The sequence below is a fragment of the Chlorocebus sabaeus genome, chromosome 6, assembly GCF_047675955.1.
Source record: "Chlorocebus sabaeus isolate Y175 chromosome 6, mChlSab1.0.hap1, whole genome shotgun sequence".
In the NCBI taxonomy this organism is placed as follows: domain Eukaryota; kingdom Metazoa; phylum Chordata; class Mammalia; order Primates; family Cercopithecidae; genus Chlorocebus; species Chlorocebus sabaeus.
This window is the reverse complement of record NC_132909.1, coordinates 22,927,808-22,934,582: the sequence shown is the minus strand read 5'-3', so window position 1 is coordinate 22,934,582 and position 6,775 is coordinate 22,927,808. Positions and strand designations below refer to the sequence as shown.

At 51.6% G+C, this 6,775-nt stretch overlaps 1 pseudogene; it reads right to left on the bottom strand.

Moving 5' to 3' along the window:
* Positions 1 to 451: 451 nt before the first annotated feature.
* Positions 452 to 1,884, bottom strand: LOC103234549 (LYR motif-containing protein 2 pseudogene; annotated as a pseudogene).
* Between the last annotated feature and the right edge of the window lie 4,891 nt (positions 1,885 to 6,775).

Below are 6,775 nucleotides of genomic sequence, written 5' to 3'. Positions count from 1 at the left end.
AACTGACAGTGTTTCCTGAAGTGGCTGCACCGTTTCACATTCCCACCAACAATGTATGAGGGTTCCAATTTCTGCACATCTTCACCAACACTTGTTATTATTTCTCTTTTTAATTACAGCCATTCTAGTGAATGTGAAGTGATATCTCATAGTTTTTTGTTTGTTTGTTTGTTTGAGACAGAGTCTCACTCTGTCATCCAGGCTAGGGTGCAGTAGGCACAATCACAGCTCACTGCAACCTCCACTTCCTGGGTTCAATTGATTCTCCTGCCTCAGCCTCCGGAGTAGCTGGGACTACAGGCATGCACCACCACACCCGGTTAATTTTTGCATTTTTAGTAGAGATGAGGTTTCACCATGTTGGCCAGGCTGGTCTCTAACTCCTGACCTCAAGTGATCCACCTACCTTGGCCTCTTAAAGTATTGGGATTACAAGCGTGAGCCATTGCACCTGGCCTCATAGTAGTTTAGATTTATGCTTCCCGGCCGGACGCGGTGGCTCACCCTTGTAATCCCAGCACTTTGGGAGGCCGAGGCGGGTGGATCACGAGGTCTGGAGATCGAGACCATCCTGGCTAACACAGTGAAACCCCATCTCTACTAAAAATACAAAAAATGAATGGGGCATGGTGGTGGGCGCCTGTAGTCCCAGCTACTTGGGGGACTGAGGCAGGAGAATGGGGTGGACCCGGGAGGCGGAGCTTGCAGTAAACTGAGATTGAGCCACTGCACTCCAGCCTGGGCGAAAGAGGGAGACTCCAATTCAAAAAAAGAAAAAGATTTACACTTCCCTAGTGATTGTGTCCGGCATCTTTTCATGTGCAAACTGTCCATTTGTTAGTGGTTTTTGCTTCTTTTAAAAACTGCTGAGCCATCCATAAACATTTTCAAAATGCAGGGTGTGTTTTTCAGTGTTAAGGCAACTGTTTTGATGTGTTTTCCTTTGCTCTCTATCACCAAATATTGTACATACAAATAGTAAGACTGGGCTTTGTGTTGTCCATTGTTAATCCTAAGTGCAACAAAACACATGGAGACTTTGAAAATCCTTCAGAATAATGCTATAGTTAAGATTTTGCTAAAGCAAGTGTTTTTTCTAACTCCTGGAGCTGCATATTACCTTGAGTAATCATCATCCGAATTGTATCCTCTTGAATTCTTTTGAATTCTTCCCTTGCCCAATCCTTCAGGTATTTGCGATCAGAATCATTTGGAACTTGCTGAATTGTTTGGAAAATCCTTCTGTAAAGGAGAAGAACTTGCCGCCTTCTGATGAACTGCTTTAACGTTAGTGTTGCTGGGGGTAAGTGGGAAGTGGCCATGTCTACCAGCAGTCCGCTGGAGCCTTAGCTGGTCTTTTTCCTTCTCTTTTTCCTTCTCTCCCTCTCCATTCCTTACCCTATCTCCCTCTCCCCTCGTCCATCTCTTCATCTCACCATAACCTTTTTTTCTAATTTTTTTATTTTTTTTTAAACGGAGTTTCGCTCAGGCTGGAGTGCAATGGCGTGATCTCAGCTCACTGAAACCTCCACCTCCCCAGTTCAAGCAATTCTCCTGCCTCACCCTCCAGAGTAGCTGGAGTAACTGGGATTACAGGCACACGCCACTACGTCCGGCTAATTTTTGGGTCCTTAGTAGAGACGGGCTTTACCATGTTGGCCAGGCTGGTCTCAAACTTCTGACCTCAGGTGATCCACTCACCTCTGCCTTCCTAAGTGCTGGGATTACAGGCGTGAGCCACTGTGCCTGGCCTTCACCGTAACTTTTGTGTATCTTTCCCTCTCCCACTTTTACTCTCTATGCCAATCTCTGTCCCCACCTCCCCATATCTGTCTTTCCTTTCTCTGTCCCTCCATCTGCCCTCTTTTCCCCACCCAGCACCCCTATACTTAGGCCTCTGTATGATCAGTGGCACCAGGTCAGGCTGGAGCCAGTACTAATGGGCACATCTGTGTGCAGACCCAGGGTGGATGCTGAGGGCCAGGCCCAGGCACCTAGGACTATAAGTGCCCCTGCAATGTGGCTGGCCTCAGCCCTGCTCTGGCAGGTGACCCCCAGGCCCTGGGCTCTGAGGCCAAGCCCTTCTCTGAGGTCTCCCTTGTGCCCCCTACTGCCACTGCAGTGGGAGGCCTGGAGGGAAGGCTGGCAAGAGGAACCACACTAACCGGTCTATCTCCCTCTACCCCCAGCTGTGCCTCGGTGTCTTGGGTTTCCTACAGGGTGAGTGCCCCAGAGGGAATGCAGAAAGCTGGTGAGTTGGTCTGGATTTGCAGCAGAGTGTGGGGTGGGGAGGGGCTGGTTGTGCTGGCTCAGGTTGGGAGGCTGTTTGGCATGGCTCTGTGACAGGGGATTGGCCACAGTGGAACTTCTTGGGACAGGGCCCTGGCCAGCTGGGACAAGGGGCTATTTGAGCAGACTGTGTGTCAGGGGATTGGCAAAACTGGTTCTGAGGAGGCTGGGCAGGGCTTTGGGGACAGATGGTGCAAAAGCAGTAACTTCAAGCTAATACTGATATAGATGACTTCATACCATGGCTTTGACATCAAGCTCCCCATTGTTCTGTGAAGTATGCACCAATACCCCCTTTACAGATGCAGCAGCTGAGGCCCCAAGAAATGAGGTGACTTGCCCAAATTCACTTGGCTAGAAAGCGGCCGAGTCGGCTGGGCAAGGTGGCTCACGACTGTAAGTAATCCCAGCACTTTGGGAGGCCAAGGTGGGAGGATCGCATGAGCCTGGGAGACCAGCTTGGGCAACAGAGTGAGTCTCCTCTCTAAAATAGAAAAAGAAAAGGAAGGAAGGGAGGGAGAGAGGGAGGGAGAGAAGGAGGGAGGGAGAGAAAGTGGCAGAGTCAGAATTAGAATCTGACGCATTTAGCTTCCGAATCCACCGGATTATTCTTGACTGCCTCCTCTGGGCTCCTGGTTCCCTCAAGCCCGACGGACGTCTGCGTCTTATGTTTCCAGGGCTGCCGCTTCATCACGGCTTTCTTGGAAAACGGGGGCGCTGAGAAGCCCGACTTCCAGCTATATATGTCGCCACCGCCCACGGGGCCCCCGACGGCGCTGCTGGTGACAGCTCTCCCTGCGTGGGCGCCACTCTCCCCGAGCGCCCCGCGCCTGCAGCCAGGCACGACGGTGTGGGTGCGCCCGCCCGGCGCAGAGGAGCTGCGGGGCTCGCAGCAGGCGGCGCTGTGCAAGCAGCGACGTCGCGGCCGGAGGGAGTGGAGGCGGTGAAAGCGCGTGGGCGCGCCTCCCTGGACTCGGCACTGGCTCTGCGGCGCCACCTGCTGGACACTCCCTACTCGATGGTGGCTCCGTCGCTGCCGCCCGGCGACCTGCACAAGCAGTTTGCGGTGGTGGCGGGCGCTGGGCCCACGCTGTTGAGGCACCTCACGCCCCCTGTGCCTGTTCTACTGGACCGCGTAGACCACCCTACCCGCTGGCCCCATCTCCTGAGCCTTGAAGGCTTCCAGACGCGCTGCAGTTGCAGAGAGCAGGAGACCTATCCAGCACCCGTATCGTGGCTGCCCATCCCGTCGCGCTGCTGGCTGGCTTCAATTGTCTGCAAGAGAGAAGCAATGCCTGTGGCCACGCGTTCGGAAAACCGCCGCCCCATGATCCCTGGAGTGGTCTCCACACGGTGCCCCACTTAGCACCTGCGCGTCCCGGGCGCCGAGACCGCGTGTTCCCGGAGGGTAGTGGTCTGGGTAGCCTCAGCTTCTGGTGCTGCGACGCCGACGGGGCGTGGGCTCTGCGCCCTGGCACGATGCTGCGCTCTGCGGTGGACCAGTGCACCCTCTGGCGTTGCGCTCTTCAGCCGACATGCAGGTGTTTTTCCCGGAGGCCGCCGTGGGCCGCGGGAGTTGACACCTACAATCCCTCCTTCGCGCTTATGCCCTGGTGGGCGCGTTCAGCCGCAGCCTCGCAAGCATGGCGCAGCCAAACTTTTCCAACGTGGAATTTGCACCTGCCCCGGTGCTCCTGGACTGCCAGCCACTACCCGGCCTGCACTGGCGCCCTGTCCCTGCTGGCCCCGAGCCGCGTCATGAGCAGCATTCTGACTAAAGGCTGGTCCCGGCTCAGGGTTTCGCCTGGACTGAGGTGGCTTAGGGGCGTAGGTGAAGCGCAGTGCACCACATCTATGTGACCTTGGATAAATTATTTAACCTCTCTGGGCCTCAATTTCTTCATATGTGAAATGAGAATGATGAAAAGATCTGATTCATATGGCAGTAGTGAGGATTACATGAGCTAATATATGGAAAGCACAGAAAATATGCGAAGCTAGGACCCGATACATGAAGCCATGATGCTGCATACCTGCCTCCACACCGCCTGGGAGTTCACCCTGCCACTCAGGGGTCAGGACGTTCCCCAGTGCTCTTAAGGCTCCCCAGCATCCAGCAGCCCCCACCCCAGGTAACCAGAACCTTCAGATTCTCAGGGCTCCAGATTTATACTCTCACCAACATGATCCCTCTTTTCCAAGGATTGACACTCCTGTATTCCTTCCTTAATTAATTGGAATTTTAGATTTTTTTTTTTTTTTTTTTTTTTTTTTTTTTTTGAGACTGAGTCTTGCTCTGTTGCCCAGGCTGGAGTGCAGTGGTAAGATCTTGGTTCACTGCAACCTCTGCCTCCCAGATTCAAGCAATTGTCCTGCCTCAGCCTCCCAAGTAGCTGGGACTACAGGCATGTGCCACCACACTCGGGTAATTTTTATGTTTTTAGTAGACACGGGGTTTCACTATGTTGGCCAGGCTGGTCTTGAACTTCTGACCTCAGGTGATCCACCTGCCTCAGCCTCCCAAAGTGCTGGGATTACAGGAGTGAGCCACCACACCTGGCCAAGATTTGGGCAGAGACCAATAGCCAAACTTTATCAGACACTAACAAGATCCCTGTGGCTGCCAGTTGAGAACAGATTACAGGGTTTGTGAAGGAATGAGGCCTGGAGGAACAGTGAGGAGGCTGCTGCAGTAGTCCCAGCAGGAGAGATGGGGCCTCACCATCTTGCCCAGGCTGGTCTCGGACTCCTGGGCTTGAGTGATCCTCCTGTCTTGACTTCAGAAAGTGCTGGGAGTACAGGCGTGAGCCATTGCACCCTGCCAGCATTTTTTAAAATGACTTAATAGCACAATGTCTGGCATGCAGTAAATATTTGCCAGTATTATTTTGCAACAATTTTTTTTCATTTTCTTCAGGCTAGGCCTGTTCTAGGCACTGCAGATGCAACAGTGAACAACACAGACAACATCCCTGCCCTCAGGGAGCTAACACTCAAGTTCAGTCCATACGAAAACTATATTCCATCATTTTTTTTTTCTGTATTCCATTGTGGTAGAAAATATGCAAAGCTCTACAGAACACAATATTCTTCTTAAAGGTTCACTTTGGGGTCAAGCATGGTGGCTCATGCCTGTAATCTGAGCGCTTTGGAAGGCTGAGGTGGGCAGATCACTGGAGGTCAGAGTTCGAGACCAACCTGAGCACCATGGCAAAACCTCATTCCTACTAAAAATACAAAAATTAGCCAGGTGTGGTGGTGCATGTCTGTAATCCCACCTACTTAGGAGGCTGAGGCATGAGAATCTCTTGAACCCAGGAGGTGGAGTTCACAGTGAGCTGAGATCACACCACTGCATTCCACCCAGGTGATAGAGCGAGACTCTGTCTCAAAAAAAAATAAAAATAAAAATAAATAAAGGTTCACTTTGTAGGTGGCTAGCTTCATGCACCGATAACAATGAACAAATAACATCCCTTCCTGGGAAGACGGAAGGAATATATGTCTCCAATTCCCCACAGTGCACACACACACACACGCACATTCTACTCTCAAGTCTGCTTAATGTGGCAGGTTGAAGTCCTCGATGGCCAGAATCAATGCATGGTACATTTGCACTGGCATAGAGATGCTCTCATAATTGAATCTGGCTGTCTTCAGATGCAGCCTGTGCTCTCGAGCTCCCTGCAGACCTATTCTACACCCAGACTGTGCTGATCATTTTGTCCCTCAGTCCCACTCTTCTTTCTGCTGATACATACAGACCCAGTTTATTTTAAATTGGGAACACTGATAGCTTCTGAATGTTGAGTGTCCAGGGCCAGGGACCCTGGAGGCCTGGGGTATCAAGGCAGATTTGATATGAGGCTAAATTCCAGGATCCAATTCTATTGCATCCTTCCCCCATCTCATCTCCAGATATTCTGACTGAGGAGGAAGTGAGCCCTTCCATAGAGTCCCATCCCCTCCTAGAGTCTTCCCTGGTGATGCCACTCCAGTTCCAGGTCTCCTGTGAGGGCCATACATGCTCTGATGGGACCACATGTCAGCTTGTGAAGCACAGACTTAAATGTGTGGCCGGGCACAGTGGCTCACACTTGTAATCCCAGCACTTTGGAAGGCAGAGATGGGCAGATTGCTTGAGCTCAAGAGTTGGAGACCATCATGGGCAAAATGGCAAAACCCTGACTTTACAAGAAATACAAAAGTTAGCCAGGTGGCATGCACCTGTAGTCCCAGCTATTTAGGAGGCTGAGGTAGGAAGATGGCTTGAGTTGAGGAGGTGAAGATTGCAGTGAGCTGAGATCACACCACTTCACCCCAGCCTGGGCAACAGAGCCAGACCCTGTCTCAAAAGAAAAAAGCAGAAGAAAAAAGAAAAAAAACAAAAAAGTAATTTAAAATATAAAAAAATAGATAAATGAAAAAAGTCTAAATGTGTGCCCACCCCTCAGGTCACATGTGAGTCTGAGACCTCGTCCAGTTC